The 17,533-nt window shown below is 47.2% G+C and overlaps 1 protein-coding gene across 1 annotated transcript in view; it reads right to left on the bottom strand.

The window, feature by feature from the left end:
• The window catches only part of Kiaa0513 (KIAA0513 ortholog), a 51,887-nt gene extending 45,770 nt beyond the window's left edge, over positions 1-6,117 (bottom strand). Inside the window, exon 1 of the mRNA XM_027410730.2 lies at positions 5,957-6,117. The gene's annotated coding sequence lies outside the window, so the exon portion shown is untranslated. The remainder of the gene's footprint in view (positions 1-5,956) is intronic.
• Positions 6,118-17,533: the final 11,416 nt, after the last annotated feature.

Below are 17,533 nucleotides of genomic sequence, written 5' to 3'. Positions count from 1 at the left end.
TGAAATGGGTAGATTCTATAATGTGTAAAATGTACTTCTACAAGCTCTTCAAGGAATGAGGAAAGAGAAAAGAAAGAGGGGAAAGAGGACGCTATTTAAGGTCTATGCAGAGAGAGGGAAAGGGGAATCAGAAGACACATGAGGAGTGAGCTTTTGGGTCTGAACCAAGAACTGAGAACTCCACAGAAGGAATTGGGCAGTAAGTTGGCAGCCAGGCTTGGAGAGACCACTTTCAAGCTATCTGCAGTCTTCTACCTTAGTACTTCTGCATCCCCAGAGTGTTAGGAAGTGTTGAGGCCAAGTAACAGAGTGAGTGAGGTGGATGAAGATTCACCTGGCCAGGCCACAAAGCTGTGGAAATAGTGCTCTTGGTGAGGAGGGGGCCCATAAGGCCTAGAGACTAAATGTCAGGACTGGTAGGGCAACAGGAATTCCCCAGGAACAGAGGAGAGAGGGTCAGTGTTGTCTCCAGCACCTGTCGGAGGCGCACTAACAGAGGATCTACAGGTGACTTGGGCTCACCTAGAGCAGCAGCAGAGCAGACAAGCTGAGGAGCCAGGTCCAGAGCCAGGTAGCCTGGATTTGCAAATTTCTTGGCTCCTCCATGCCTAGTTTCTCAACTTTAAATTGGGATATTACCAGTGGCTACTTCAGACTGATTTTGTCAGGACTGAGGTGACAACATTTTACAGCCTGGCACACTGCTTGTCATGGCAAAGTATACCCTCTAATAAGCACCAGCTATCATAAGGATCTGGACAATTCCACACTCTTGGAACATAAGATTAGCTGACCCTGCCCCCAGGGTCCCTTGTCCTCACCCCCAACAGCGCTAGCCTAGCTAATAAAGTTCGAGGAATAGGACACTGAAAACCACCCTTCCAGAGAAGCATTTGTCTCAAATGTGCTACCACTGAGTTATTTCTTCTAGCACGTTCCTTCCCAATATGGAACTCTTGGCAGGAGTATTGTCATCATCTCTGAACACACAGGAACAAGCCAGTCCACTGGGCACAGAAGGGGCAGGAGGAAAGAAGGCTGAAAGGAGAGTCAATGACAGCCCTTCAGTGATGGAATGAAAACATAAAAAGAGCATCAGGTCTCTGGAAGGAGCCCTGAGATACTGGCAGTAATGGTGCCTTGTGAGTTTGGGGAGGACAGTAGAATGACTGAAGCATTTTTTTGTTTTGTTTTGTTTTGTTTTGAGACAAGGTTTCTCTGTGGCTTTGGAGGCTGTCCTGGAACTAGCTCTTGTAGACCAGGCTGGTCTTGAACTCACAGAGATCCTCCTGCCTCTGCCTCCTGAGTGCTGGGACTAAAGGCATGCGCCACTACCACCCAGCTCTGAAGCAACTTTTCATTAACATCTTTTGCTACTGTTTGAATTTGGTACCAGCCACATGGTTACCTAATCAAAAAATACTAGCAACCTAGACATTAAGGCACAGATTTGTGATGCCAGAATTTAGAAGGCTGAGGTAGGCTTGTGAGCTATGGTCTAACCTGGGCTACACAGCAAGATCCCATCTCAAGGCAAAATAAACAAGACAAGGATTTAGAGAGCCAGGAGGGGAAGAACAAGGTTCTGTTCCTACAAACCATCCTGACAGGAGCTCCTGGAATGCTTATACACAGTCAAGGGTCAGAGAGTGCATGCCCCAACAGCTGCCCTTGGGAACCATTCAGGGAGGGCACAGCTTCCCTGATGTCAGCACCTCCTCCACACAGAGGTATGAAGTCCACAGTGAGCAAAACAGAGGTGGGATATCTTCATCTTACTGCTAGGCACTGACAAGCTATTTCTACTCTATTGGGCAGAACCCAGTAAAAAGCCAAGGAAGAAAATCCTGTTCCAGGACCTGCCATGAAGCATACAACACATCCTTCCCCTGAAGGTTGGGAGGATCATGAATACTTCCTAAGAAAGCACCTAAATCACTGTCATTGTCCCTAAACATCACCACACACCTTCCACCAATTTTCCCCTTTAAAAATGTCACTATAAGCCGGGCGCTGGTGGTGCACACCTTTAATCCCAGCACTCAGGAGGCAGAGTCAGGTGAATCTCTGTGATTTCGAGGCCAGCCTGGTCTCCAGAGTGACTGCCAGGATAGGCTCCATAGCTACACAGAGAAACCCTGTCTTGAAAAAAAAAGTCACTACATTTTGAGGGAGTTTTGTTTGTTTGTTTGTCTACTTTATTTGCTTGTTAGTGTTTTGAAATAGGGTCTTACTGTATAGCTATGACTGACTTAAAACTTATTATGAAACTGACCTCAAACTTGCTGCAATTCTCCTGTCTCTGCCTCCCAAGTGCTAGGATTACAAGTGAGTGCCACTACACCCGACAAGAGCTCACTAGATCTTGTAGTTGAAAGATGTTAAATTGAATTATGCCCCCCCCCAAATTAACTGAAGTTCTAACCCCAGAATTTCTCAGTGTGAACTTATTTGGAAAAGGGTAGTCATGGATATGACTTGTTGAGACCACGGTGGAATACCATGGACCCTAAATTCAGTCCAACTGGTACCCAGAGACAAGAGAAGACAACCATGTGACTACAGAGACAGAGGCTGGAGTGCTTCAGCTCTAAGGGAAGGATACAAGGGCTCACCAACAACCACTGGAGGCTTAAAGACACAAGGTCATCTCCCTCTCAGTCCCTGAAAAGGACCAGCCCTGCTCATGCTTCAACTTTGGAATTCTGATCTACAAACCTCTAAGAGAATACATTTATCTTTTTGAGACGCCCAGTTTGTGGCACTTTGTTACAGCTAGTTGCTCTAGGAGTCTGTCTAGGAGACTGACAGAGCCCATTACTTGGCTTCCCTTCCCATCTATCCATGTCTGAACTCTTCTGCCCAGTGGTCAGCTGCAAGCCAGCTACTATCTCCAGTATGTTCACCTCACTAGCACAACCTCCCATCTTACAAGACTCTGACTAAAATAAACAGTTCCAAAACAAATATGCATTGAGTACATACTACAAGCCAGCCACTGTTCTGGCCCTGCTGATACAAGTAGCAAACAATGCAAAGATAATAAAAATATTTTTAAAGAAACAAGATCATTTCTAATACAGATAAAGAATAATACAATATGCTGAAGGGAATGGCTAGGGACCAGGGGAAACTGGCAGACCATTTTGACTATTAGGGAAGATCTCAGTTAACATGTGATATAGGAGTGGTGACCTGAACGACAGGGAGGTGGCTACAGGGAAATATGGAAGGAGGAACTTCCAGTGTACAGGCCCTGTGGCACAGCGAACTAGGCATGCTTAGGGAGAGATCTCTGGGAGTGACTGTGTAGCTGCTGACACTGGAGAAACAGGTGAGATCAGTCAGTACCTGTATCACTATCTGGCAGCACAAGGGAAGTTCATCCTGAGAGGCCATGTCATTCTTCAGAATGAAGCCTTTCTTACTGTACTGTTTGTCCTTTGCTTCTTGGGACCTTACCAACAACAGTTCTGAATGTCCTGTAATTCTGGCCATCAAGATGTTCCTGGCTTACCAGCCCTAATTCCTGCACCACCTCGGTGAGTACTCTGGATGGCTTCCTGTGACCTTCATGTAAAGAACACAATCTCCAAGACATGCAGTAAATGAAACTTTTCAGGTCAGACCTTGGCTTTGATATATGTGCCCAAGACTGCCTTGGCTTTAGATCTGGCCTGAACCATTGACCTGCAGAGACAGATAAAAAAACAAAGCAATCCCCTGTGGTGCTGCCTGGATTTAGAGAATGGGATAAAAAGCTTGCTCTTCCCTAACAAGAACAGCTGTGTATGCTAAATATAGAAAAAAAAACGCTACAAAACCTCATACAATACCATGTACAAAGTCTAGGTGAAACCAGGAGAGCCAACAGCAGCTCCCTGGATTTTACAATGTTTCTCTTCCAGGTGGGAGGAGGAAATATCACTAGGGCAGGTCTCCCTAGAACGTCCATGCTGTCTTGCATCATACTGAGGCACCTGGCCTGTTTGGAAACACTGGGCACTTGAGCAAAGATGCTCTGCAATGCACTTCCTACTGGCTTTCTCAAAGTCTAGAAACAAATCTGAGTTGCCACAGAGGGTATAGGGAGAGGTAGCAGTACCGTGAGCTGGCTGACCAACCAGGCTGACTATCAGCAAGGCAAGGAAGGCAGAGAAGGAGGCTCCACTCAGTTCGCCCCACATCCCACCAAGTGGCACAATCTACTCAGACCCATCTCGTGTTCCCTTGGGTGATGAATTACTATATTCAGCACTTGGAGCAACTAAGTTATTGTGGAGCTTTCTTTGTCTCCAAAAGTTAAGTAGCCCTGAACAAGCGAGTCTTGTTTTCCTCATCAGGAGGAATGCCTTCTACCACTCCCAGATTAATGAGGATGAACCAAGAGCTCCTGTTGAAAGTACTCTGTAAGCTACCAAAGCAAGAGGACACAGTGACAGTGGAAGCCACCCTGCTATTGCTGTTCCTTCCTGAAGTGGGCTGTCACCATGTCCAGCTTTGATTCCTGTTTTTAGACTGGGTCTTGTTATACAGTCCAGGCTGGTCTTGAACTCATGATACTCCTGCCTCAGCTTCTAGAGTGCTAATATTATAGCCTATGCCACTGTACCTGGCTTTTGATAGTTCATTTCTTTTTTAGGATTTGTTTTTATTATTTAATTTTGTGTATGTATGTGAGTGTAGGTGCTTGAGAAGGCAAGAAGAGAGTGTCAGATTCTGTGGAGACAAGGTTACAGGTGGTTGTGAGCCACCTGAGGTGGGTGCTGGAAACTGAACTCTGGTCCTCTGCAAGAGCAGTATATGCTCTTAACTGTTGAGTCTTCTCTCCTGTCCCTTGACATTTCTTTTAACCTGACTATTTTCCTCTTGCAAAAGGAACGCAGAGAAGGGAGAGAAGGAAAGAAAGGCAGATATTCACGACTTGCCCACTTTATAGCTCCCCCGGGGAAGGGGCTGTCCTAAAAGAAGCTCCTCAGCACCATTTGGTGTTACTATAAAACAACTTACCCTTGAAGAAACAACCACGCCATGAAGACACAACTGCATTTAGCATCTGTGGAGATACCTTGCTTCAATTTCTTTAAGACTTGTGATATGCTCATCTCACTGCTTATACTTGTGGCATTCTCAAGAAATAGGAATCCACTCCATGTCAACTGATACAGACCATCCAAAAGCCAACCACGGCAAGGAACTTGTGGGATGCAACGGAGACTGGCATAGCCCACCATCGCCAACCAAGAAATCACCAGTGTTTGAGGGGAAAAGAAAATCTCAGATGTCAACTTTTTCCAGGAGCCCATCTAAACAGCTTATCTGCCATCTTGGTTCTCAAAGGCCTAAATATCTCTATTTCTGACCACAGTGTGGAAAAAGGGAAGGGATGTGCCTCTCTGCTCCTGTCTTGGGGTTCATGCTGTGTCTGCCCTGCTTTCAGGATTAGGGAGGAGGCAGAAAGGGATGAATCAGAACCTCAGCATCGGGTTACAGGCTGGATCTCAGCCTGGCGAGGGCAGCCCGGCTTGACAGCTGCCAGCTCACCTCTACCTCTGACTCACCACCCGGACAGCTCCACGTCGGGACCCAGCCTGGGCCAGCGCACCTGTGCCGGCAGAGCCGCGCTCCCGCTCATTCTGTAGGTCGCACTCCGTAGGTGCAGCACTTGGCCGCTGAGCCCCCTTCCTCCTCCCCTTGTCCCCTTCCCATGTCTCAACCCGCAAACGGGGGAGCGCAGACCAGGGCAAGACTGGGTAGGATTCTCCCAAATCCTAGAAGCTGCTTTGGTGCCCCAGCCTTCCCTGGCGGCTCCGCACAGTCGTGGCCTCAGACCCGGCGGCCCGGCGGCCTCGGCGGGCCCCGCACTGAAGCTGGCGGAGTGACAGCCCTGCCCGCCGCGCCGACCGTCCAGCCGACCCGCCCACGCCGCCAGCGACCCCTCCTCACGCTTCCTCACCCGTCCCCGCGCAGCCACGCCGCGCAGCCCCTCGCGAGCGCAGCACCGCAGCCCAAGGCCCTTTCACCCCGGCAGTCCGCGGGACCCGGTAGGGGAGCGGACGCCGTCGGGTCCGCAGCTGCTACGAATGCGCCGCGCGCGACGAGCCGTGCCCGGTCCTTCTGAGGCGTGGCGGAGCGAGCTGTCAGTCAGCTGGGCTCTCCCCGCCCCTTCAGCACCACGTGACGCGCGGAGCAGCCGGGTCCTTCGGAGGTGCGGCGGAGAGCCCTGTCAGTCAGCCCGCAGAGCCCCGCCCAATCCCGCCCCCCACCCAGAGTGACGCTCCAGCTGCGGGCATCTCCGGAGCCCAGGACTGAGCCGGGCGCCCCGCCTCTGGGGCACCACGTGACACGCGAGCAGTCCGGTTCCTCTGAGGCACTAGGAGCGAGCTGTCATTTTGGGGGACCGGCTCCCGTACGCAGGCGCAGGAGCGCCCCTTCGCCCCTGCGCCGCCTGACAGACGCGCGGGTTCGCTTAGGAACAGAGTTCCTGCAGAGAGGGATGACCAGGCGCGGCTGTTTTGCACGCAAGAGTGGTTTGGGAGGGGGGGAAAACTCCTCAAGGAGCGAGGCCCTGGAGTCAGGTTCAGGTCACTTCCTGGCCCTGCCTGTGGTAGCAGAGTCCCAGCGAAGATCCCGTGGACCGACATGCCTTTGAAGGCGTGGGTAGCAGGCTGAGTCCCATTTGTCTTCTGAAAGGCGTGTCTTAAAAGGCCGGTAGATTTGGCTCTTTTCATAAACAGCAATAAACACAACGCCCAGCCATACAGCTTCTCCCACATCTCTTCGATAAAGAAACACAAAGAGGCTGGGCGGGGGGTGAAGCTCAGTGGCAGATCGTTGGCCTAGCATGGCCAAGGTCCTGGCTACCATGCCCAGCGCCAGGAAGGAATAGAAAAAGAAAACCAAGGCCGGTCTTCATGGGTTTTCCGAAGTCATGAATGTTAGGCAGTGGGACTGGAGCTGTGCCACTCAGGGAGATGAGGTAGGTAGGTGTGTAACCAAGCACCTGCCCTTTGTTGGCAACAGATGCAAACATCTGTCCCACTCAGAGCTCTTGGGAAAGTTTAAGAGATCGCGAGGAAAGGGCTGGGAGCTGCCGTTCCTAGAGTTTGGGACGTTCCAAGTGTGAGTGGCCATCCCCAAGAGAAGCTAGACCTCTGGGTGTGAGAGCTTAGTGCCAGCTCTGGAGGGGGCAGGATAGGTTGTAGCCTTCATCCTTGTGAGGACGCTACAGATGGGTGCTCAGAAAACATGCAGGATGGAAGAGGATAGTGCTGGGGTTGAAGGAATCCACTCCTGCTTCAGTGAAGGAAGATGGCACTAGGCACCAGCTCCTGCAACCTTGACCTCACCTGGACAACTGTTGGAGAGAACTGAAACAAATGAAACCATTAAGGGTCATATGCCATATTGAGAGACATCGTTTCTTCTCAAGAGATTCAGCAGCCCTGCCTTCTAACAGGCCTCTGACCTCCTCAGGAAGTTGGACAGAGGCAGATGACATGACATTTTGAAATGAGGAAGAACGTTCTGCAAGCCACAGACCAGTGAACTTAGTATCAACCTAAGAAGCATTCGAGGCAGATGACTCAGAAAATATTTGCGACCCCTGTGAAAATGCAGCACTGAGACTTCATAGGCAAGGAGCTAGATATGAAGGATGAGAGAGACAGAGGCTATGTCTCAGTATCTGTGTTCTCTGTCGGTCAGGATGCTCCTTTTCAGGGAAACTTCCTTGAATTTGAAGATAGGTTGTCCATATTATCAGAAACTAAGGTACCATAGACCTTTCTCAACTGCCACACATGGCACTAACAAAAGGTCTGCATCTTCAAAAGACCCTTGCTTCATCATGCTATCATTTATATCGTGGTGTTACACTTCTCTGTGGGCTTTTCAAAAGGATCATGGGAATATCCTAAAAGGGGGATCTGCCCAATTATCATTTGTGAGGAGAAAAGAGTCGTCATACTTCATAATAATCATAAAACCAGCCAGGTGGTGATGGCACATGCCTCTAATGTACTCTGGAGGCAAGGGCAGGGAGATCTCTGTGAGTTAGAGTCCAGCCTGTTCTACAGAGATAGTTCTAGGGCAACCAGTGCTACACAGAGACACCCTGTCTCAAACAACAACAAATAATAATAACAACCATAAAGTCTTCCTTTAAATCCACAACGCAGACCCACTGGGTGGTTTCTTTCTTCGGGATAGCCCACTCCAATCTTTCTCTGGAGTGTAGCTTTGCCTTGCTGGATAAATTTTTACTTAAACTGTCCATGACTCTCAACTGAATTCTTTCCTTTGAGAATACAAAAATAGAGAGGGCTTGTAACAGTAACAAAGTCAAAGGCCACGTCATGCTTAGTTTGCTTTATTCCCTGTTGTGAACATATAGATAAGGGGAGGGAATAACATCTCCAATCAAAGGTAGGACAGTTAACCTTGGTTGTCAACTTTCTTGGATCTGAGATCAACTAAGAGACAAGTCCCTAGTGAGGTATGAGGGTGTTTCCTGGAAGGATTAACCTTGGGGGAAGCCCCTCCCCCAGGGTGGGTGTCATCTTCTGCTGGGAGACCCAAGTAAGAGGTAGAGAGAGAAGCAGTACTGCTTTTGCCTACCACCCTTGCCCCTTGCTGGTGAACACATCTGCGCTATTGCTGACATCAGAACCCAGCTTCTGTGGTCTTCTAACATAGACTGAAGACCATCAGCCTTCAGTGTCACATTGGAATTGCTAAGGTATCCAGCCTCATGGACTGAACACTCACCAAGTTCTCACACTCTCCAGTAGGTAGGTGGCCATTGTTGCACTGCCCAGGCCCTATCGTGTAAGGTGACCTAATAAACCTCCTTTGTAGCACATATTCTGGTCTGCTCCTCTGGAGAACCCTGACTGATAGATCAGACCTGCCTTTATAAGCAAGGGACTCAGTTAGAATTGCCCTTTTGAAGAGGGATCTGTGGATTTTGGTAACTAAAAAGCTCTGAGGCAGGTCCAGCAGGATCTAGGGGGCACAGGAGATGTCACTAGAACTTACTTCTTCCTAGCCTGCCTGTGCTGGCTAGTTTTATGTCAATCTGACACAAGCTAGAGTCATTTGGGAAGGGGGAATCTGGATTGAGAAAATACCCCCACCAGATTGGCCCATGGGGTATTTTTGTCTTGATGTCAGAGGGCCCAGCTCATTGTGGGAGGTGGCACCCCTGGAGAGGTGATCCTGGGATCTATAAAACAGTAGGCTGAGCAAGCCATGAGGAGCAAGCCAGGAATCAGCACTCCACAAGGGTTTCTGCCTCAGTTCATGCCTCCAGGTTACTGCCCTGACTTCTTTCAATGACGGACCGTGATATGGAAGTTCGAGCTGCTTTTGGCCATGTTGAATATCACAGCAAAAAAATCCCTAGCCAAAATACTGCCTAGATTGACTTCTTTCTCAGATTAGGTGCTTTTCACAAAATGGCCTCAAGCAGCTTCAGGATTAACTGGAGGATTACACACATTAGCTTCCTAGTGGACAAAAGGGTTTTTCTCTTTTGATTCTTTCAACAAAATCCCAGATATTGGTGGGAATGTGTCATCCTCAGAGCCAGTCTCTGAAGCCAGCTTACCAGGAAAACTAGCTGAATTGGACAAATGTGAAGAGCAGTATGGGCCAGCCCCATCACGCTGACTGGTGAAAGGAAAAGGTGACTTCCAGGAACCAGAAGAGCAAGAAGCAACAGGTACTGGGACAGAGTGCTCGCCAAGGTTTCACCACATCACCCTGACTTCTGTGAGGCTTGCTTCATGGGGAGGAAAGGAATCAATGAGGGAAAAGTGGAAGTGACCAGGAGAAGACAAGGCTGCAAGGCAGGGAGGGGGTGGAATGAAATGCTACAGGAGTGGGACCAGGGGAGAAGTCTACAGGTGGCCAGGCAGGAGAACGTTCCACTCTAGTCTTAAGGGACATGGTAGTGAGTGGGCCATGCAGGGAAGAGTGTCAAGGATAGTCCCAGCTTTCAGGATCAGCCATTACCAGCCCCAAGCATGCATAGTGAACCAAATGCCTGCCTTCCTAAAACCTGACCTTCTAAGCACACATCCGACCAAGTGCCCGATTCACCAAGCACCTGTCTCACCCAGCACCTAATCCACTTAGCAGGCCACTGCTAACAGGCTCTGCCCACAGGTGAGATGAAGTGCCCAAAATAAAAGATTTGAGGAACACATTGCCCCACTTTGGGTTTTGACTTCCGGGGCCTTGCTCAACACTGTGGGGTGTGGAGTTTCAGTCATCAGGCCTTCCTAATCTGGCTGTTGACAAATTTCACCTCCACAAACTCAGTGGAAAATGTCAAACAACCCAGGCAGCTTTCCAAAACACATCTCTGCTTCCCCAGGGTGCTGTCTGGTGGCTGTGTCTCTCCAGCTTTTGCTTAAGGTGGATCTATGCCTTATAACCTAGATGGGTTCTCATCAAGAGACTACCCTGCCACAAGCACCCAGGCCACAGGGCAGATTGTCTTTGCTTCCTGAACCTCCCTGGCCTTGTGGAGGCTACTTTTTTTTGCGTGTTTTTGACAAGAATGTAGTATGCAATCTCGGCACTTTGCTTCTAGGTAACATCTTGTCGTGTGATTTATGCTGTTGCCTGTGCTTTTCCTTTCATTACTGTAGACTATTTCTACTTAAAAGTGTTTTGTGTGTGTGTGTGTGTGTGTGTGTGTGTGTGATGATAATAAGTACATGAAGAAAATGTCCAACCTCATCAGCCACCTGAGAAACTCAAACCCAAAGTACAGACGAAGTCTATCACTCCAGCCAGAATGACAATCATTAAGAAAGCAAGTAAGAAATGGCGGTGAGGATGTCCTTATGCCCTGCTGGAAATGGAAGCTAGTCCAGTCTCTACAGAAGTCCTAGCTATACTACTCATTACCCAAACAACTCGACATCAACATGTCACAGACACATGTACACCAGTTTCTTGCAACTGTTAACAACACTGATCTTGGAGCCACCTGGATGTCCAAGAACAGAGGACAGCTGAAGATAATGTGGGTTCACACAGTGGAACTGTGTTCAGCTATAAAGAACAAAGCCGTATCATTTTCAGGAAAATTAAGTGAATCAAAATTGCAGAAAGGTAAACATTGTATGTTTTCTCTGAATTGTGGATCCTAGATTTTTAGATCTTAACCAAGTCATGCACCACCACTACCTGGCTGATCCTAGATTAGTTCTTTTTTTTAAGATGTATTTATTTATTATATATACAATGTTCTGCCTGCATGTATTCCTGCATGACAAAAGAGGGCACCAGATCTCATTATAGATGGTTGTGAGCCATCATGTGGTTGCTGGGAATTGAACTCAGGATCTCTGGAAGAGCAGACAATGCTTGTACCCCCTGAGCCATCTCTCCAGCCCCGATTCTAGATTTTAAAAAAATTAAATATTTATCTGTATGAGTGTTTGCCTTAATGTATTTACATGTACCACATGTGTGCATGGTACTTAAGGTCACGAGAGAGCATTGGATCTTTTGGAACTGGTGTTATAGATGGTTGCGAACCATCATGTGAGTGTTGGGAATCAAACCAGGTCTTCTGAAAGAGTAACAAATACTCTTAACCACTGAACTCCAACCCCTAGATTCTATAGACATTACAGCCTACTCCCTTTTTTTGAAGTGTGTGTGTGTGTGTGTGTGTGTGTGTGTGTGTGTGTGTGTGTTCATACATATGCCACTGCAAGCTGTGAGGTCAGAGCAGTTCTCTCCTTCCAGTTCTGGGGACTGAAATTCAGGCTATTGGGCTTGGCATCATATGCCTTTACCCACTGAGCAATCTCTCCAGCCCCAGGCTTATTTCTTACATCTTTTCCATAGGTATTCTATGGCTATATAAGCATGCATATTCCTCAACTCCCCTTTTCACACAAAGACAGTTTTTTATATAATACAATTTATATAATATTTATATAATAAATATCAACTCATGAGAACGGCTGCCTTTAATGCTTGTCTCACACCATGGAGTGAGCACATCACACTAACACGCAGATGAGTACATGGAATGCCACTGGTGCTACCGTTGACACTCAGGTACACATGTCTGAGGAAACAGAAGTCTTTATGGAATACATTCCCAGGAGCTGGATCAAAGAGTGTGCACTCACACATTTGAAGGATTCCTACTGCTAACATGCTCTAGAGAGACAACAAATCCTTAACAGTCACCCTTGCCAGCACAGGGTGCCATTACCCTTCTGTGTTTGATGACCAGTAGGGTGCACTCACTCCTGCCCTCCTCCACTGTTGAATGGAATCTCCATGGGCTGTTTGCTGGGGGAAAGGGGTCTTCCAGGGACCAGTTCATGTTTATCTAAGGAATAAACAAGAGTCACATATGGGATGGGAACCCTGTTTGCCACTCATAACAGCACCAACATTATGGGTTCCTGGGTTGGACGGTAGTTAAGAGCACTTACTTGTTGCTCTTGCAGAAGACCCAAATTTGGTTCCCAGCGTTTACATCAGGTAGGTGACAGCTGCCTGTAAGTCCAGCTTCAGGGGGTCCAACACCTTCTTCTGGCCCCTGTGGGCACTGCACTTGTGTACATATGAACACACAGACACATACACATAACTGAAAATTTTTTTAAAGAGGTCCTCAGTCCCAAGGCCCTTAGAAAAATCAATGAAACTGATGAATCATGGTCACAAAACAGGAAGAAACCTTAGAAATCAAGTCTAATATTTTGCTGTGGAGCTTTGTTGGGCCCTTTTAAAATACCTTGGCTAAGAGAAAGGAAATGACTGGCAGATTAAATATCAATGCTGCTAAGAATAAGACTGAAATACTCAGTGAGATAGTGAGAGTTGGGCTCAGGGGACAGCTCAGGCGGTAAAGTGCTTGCTGTACAAAGATGAGTAAGTTTCATCCCTGGAAACTATGTTTTTTAAAAAGGCCAGGTGTGGTGGCATGCCTGTAATCCCAGTACTGGGGGGCAAAGAGAAGCGAGTGCATGAGCTTCACTGGGCAGCTACTCTAGCCAAACCATTGAGCTCCAGACCAGGGTAAGACAGCCTCCAAAAACAAGGGGGATGTCTCCTGAGGAATGACACAAGTTTGTTCCTCTAGCATGCACACACAGGCACACACACAGACACACAGACACACAGACACACAGACACACAGACACACAGACACACACACACACACAGACACACACACACACACACACACACACACACACACACACACACACACACACACACAATTTAGAAATCAGCAGGGCTGGATGTGGTGTATACCTGTAAGACAGGTGGAGAGAATGAGACCAGCTTGGACTACATAGAAAACCCTGTCTCAAAAGGCAAAAAAAAAAAAAAAAAACAAAAAAAAAGAAAAAAGAAAAAAAACCAAACAAACAAAAACAAAACACCCTGTTTTATTCATTCATTAGGATGGAACAAGTTAACAAAGTAGCTTGGGGTGTGCGTGTGTGTCTGTGTGTGTGTCCACGCACGTGCTTATGCCATAGTGCTCAGGTAGAAGTCAGAGAACAACTTGTTGGAGTTGGTTTTCTCCTTCACACGTGGGTCCCAGGGACTAGACTCCAGTCATTTGGTTTATATAGCAAGTTCAGTCCAGCCAGGGCTACATAGTGAGATACTGTCTCAATACAAGAAAAACAGATGGGTGGTGGTGGAGCATGCCTTTAATCCCAGCACTCAAGAGGCAGAGTTCAAGGTCATCTTGAGCTACAGAGTGAGGCCCAGGACAACCAGGGCTACCCAGAGAAACCTTGTCTCAACAAAAAACAAAATGAATGGATGGATGGATGGATGGATGGATGGATGACAAAAAGCTTAGCTCAGATTCAGAGAACATTTTCTGACCAAGGCTAGATGCTGAGAACCTGCCCCAGAAACTGTATCTCTTTCCTGCTGGCATTTCTAAGAGTGCATCATGCTTATTTACTCCAGAGGTTCCTGGCTTTCACAGAGAATGGCACACAGGGTCAAGAGGAGGGTCCCTTCACTCTTCTTGCAAAAGACTTGGGATTGGGTCCAAAGGTTGGGCACATAGGAGAGGAAGAACGCCCTTTCCTTCTTCCTCCTAAGTTCTGGGCTGGAGTCCTAGAACAAAGACAGACTACCAGGAGAAAAACAGGCAGACATTTATCTCCATGTACCTCACTAGATGCATGGAGGAAACCCAGGAAAAGCTTTAAATCTGGCCTCTCTAACACAGTCAAACAAGAATACATCTGCTGAAGGGCAGGACAAAGCGGTTTTAGGGTTCATGGCAGCAGACTGGGCAGGTCAATTACATTCTCAGAAATTCACAGGGTGCTCCTTTGCACTCTCCTGGGTGAAGGGGTCTGAAGTTTCCAACCATGACTTCACTGTTATTAGGCAGGGAGCTGGGGAGGCAGAGAAAGCTTTTCAGTGACTTGCAGCTTACTTGAGGTTAGAGGTGTATTTTGGGGTGACAAGTTCTGAGTTCTTTGAAGTATTTTAGGAAAACAGTAGGCCTGTTTGGCATACCTCTCTGGGTCCCTGGTTCTGTGAAGTCCAGTCTTTAAGTTCTCTGTGACTCAAGACAGTGCAGTCCTTATCATTATTTGTTACATATTTTGTGCTTTTTTGAGATAAGGTTTCATTCTGTATCATAGGCTCAACTCAAATTCATAGTGATCTTCCTGCCTTAAACTCCTAAGTGCTGGGATTATATTTGGGAGCCACATCATTGGCTGCCAATGATTCTTATGCACAGATATCACACATAAAGACGAATCTGTCATGTACAACTTTAGCTGACCTCTCCCTCCCCTGAAAGTCATTTGTATTTATTAGGTAGACCATCTCAGCATTCCTGACAACCTACATGTGTCTGTCTGTCTTCTAAATTCATGTCCTAGCTACTGCACGCTGGCATGTGCTCATTTCACTTTGTATAGAACCTGATATTGCCTTTTTAGGTAAAGATGCTTCTGTCATTGCTCTTTGAAAATACACTCCACCAACAGTGGCCATTCCTGTGTTAGAGGAACAAAACCTTCCTTCCTTTCACTATTTACAAAAAAACCTTGGCCACCAGTTACTGGTCATGGAGCCAAAACTACTAGGAGAGCAGGCTGTTGCATGACTTTTCCAGGGTAGACGAACAAGCATCTGTTCACCCTAGATAGCACACCAAACCCAGACCAAAGAAATGATTCTGTCAGTGGCTGTGGGGAGATACAGCCCAACAGTCACCAGCAGCCCCAGGAGTTCTGCTCAGGGCTTTCAATGCAAATATCCTAGACTTGACTGTAGGAAAGAATTACAGGATGAGCCAAACAGGAGTAAAGTTAGTGAGTTTATTAAGTACTGAGATAGTCTCGGAGGAAAAGGATAATACACAATATCAAGACATGTGTATGGGCTTTTCCAGAAAAATCATGTTTAGGTGTCTTCACAATGGTGATACATATGAACCTCCAGCCTTTTAAGTTACATTCCTCAAAAGATGTAGTTTACAAGGCTTAAAGATTAAGCAAATCTGGCCGGGCGTTGGTGGCTCACGCCTTTAATCCCAGCACTTGGGAGGCAGAGGCAGGCAGATTTCAAGATCAGCCTGGTCTCCAGAATGAGTGCCAGTATAGGCTCCAGAGCTACACAGAGGAACCCTGTCTCGGGAAAAAAAAAAAAATTAAGCAAATCTTAAAATTTAGTAAAGGGCTGAGGTGACCTTGAACTTCGGTTCCTGCCACCTGTTGGAATTACAGGCACGAGACTTCATGACCACCACCATACCCAGGTTTATACAGTACTGGGAATGGAACCCAAGGCTTCATTGTAAGTTTGATGTTAGCCTGGGCTACATGAGATCCTGCCTCAAAAAAAAAAAAAAAAAAAAAAAAAAAAAAAAAGTAAAATATATGAGCTGGTAACTTTTTAAGCATTTAATTTTATTTTGTGTTTTGCATGCATATAAGTATGTGCACCACGTGTCCTCAAAGGTCAGAAGAAGGTGCCAAGTACCTGGTACAGATGGTTCATGAACTGTCATATGACCAAACCAATGCAGCAAGTGCTATTAACTACTGAGGCACCTCTCCAGCCAGCTCCAAGGTTAATTTATATTGTGTGTGTGTGTGTGTGTGTGTGTGTGTGTGTGTGTGTGTGTGTGTGTATGTGTGTGTGTGGGCGCGCCCTTTTGTTATTCAGCTAGGCTGGGACTCAAGGTCGGAGTCACAAACATCCCAGCCATGAGTGTGCACAGTTTATTTCCTGTTTTTAACATCCTGTTTGAGTTGTCTTCAGGAAAGCACACTATCTCTGTAGGCAATGTTGGCTTTATCAATCATGCTGAAGTTTCTTGACTCTCAGTCAACAGGAAAGGTCAGCTAGATCCCAGGGTGAGGGGTTTCTTTCCTTTCCCACATCCTTTGATGTCCCTTCCTATTCTGTTTCAATTTTATTCAAGTCCACTTCACTTCAGCAAACCGAAGCATTCCCTGGGGTTACCCTCTAGTGTGTGTGTGATATGCTACTTATAGGTGGATGGGTGACTGAGGCGGCACCAACACTGAAAAGTCCACCCTAGCATGGGAAAACACTGTTGAAGGCTGCCTCACACAGGAGTTCCTGACACAGCCTGCAAGGTTCCAGAAAGCCTCCTCTGGTCAGCAACAGTGTACTGCTTATATGATCTGGGAGGCCTCCTTGTGAGTTTCCTGAGCCTTCCTTTCCCTCTAAGAGCAGATGTTCCCCACTGAGGAAATAGCTATATAGGGCAGGCCAAACAAGAGTTGATTGAAAGTGGGTACCATCTTAAACATACAGATACACAAGATAAAACCATAAAGGAGGCTGGAGAACCGAATATTTTATTATGAGCATTGGTTGCCCTTCCAGAAGACCCAGGTTTGATTCCCTAGCACCCATAAGGCAATTCAAAACTGTTAATGCCAGTTGCAGGATATATAATGCCCTCTCCTGGCCTCCTCAAGCACTGCATGCATGCGGTGTACAGATATAAACGGGGGCAAAACACCCATAGACATAAAAACAAAATTTAAGTTTAAAGAACATAATCTTAAAAACTTAAACCAAACAATGCATTTTTCGAGATGCATTACTATGTAGTCTACAGTGGTCTCGAACTCAGGATCCTCCTGCCTCAGCATCACTAGTGCTGTGATGCAGATGTGCGCCTCGCCTTAAACGCCGTAGTTTTGGGAGTTAACTTAATGCACACTTACTTCCAAAAGTCTGGCTCGAATAGCAGTTTCTGGTCGCGGGGACCGGAAACTCCGCGACGATGGCGTAAAGACCATGGGTTAGATCCCTGAGCTTACATTATAGCCTTTTCCAATCTTACAGCACATCCCGCGTTCGCTACCAAACACTTCGGTGCCCTAAACAAACTGCAACAAACTTTGCCAAGTCTGTCAGGGGACCCAAGGGGATAAAACACACGTTTCTACCTCTGCAAAACTCAGGGTCGCCATCAGGAAGGGGTTGCAACGATGCTCCGGCGACCAGAGCGTGGAGC

This window comes from Cricetulus griseus, chromosome 3 (genome assembly GCF_003668045.3).
Source record: "Cricetulus griseus strain 17A/GY chromosome 3, alternate assembly CriGri-PICRH-1.0, whole genome shotgun sequence".
Taxonomy (NCBI): Eukaryota; Metazoa; Chordata; class Mammalia; order Rodentia; family Cricetidae; genus Cricetulus; species Cricetulus griseus.
This window is presented reverse-complemented; position numbering and strand designations above follow the sequence as displayed.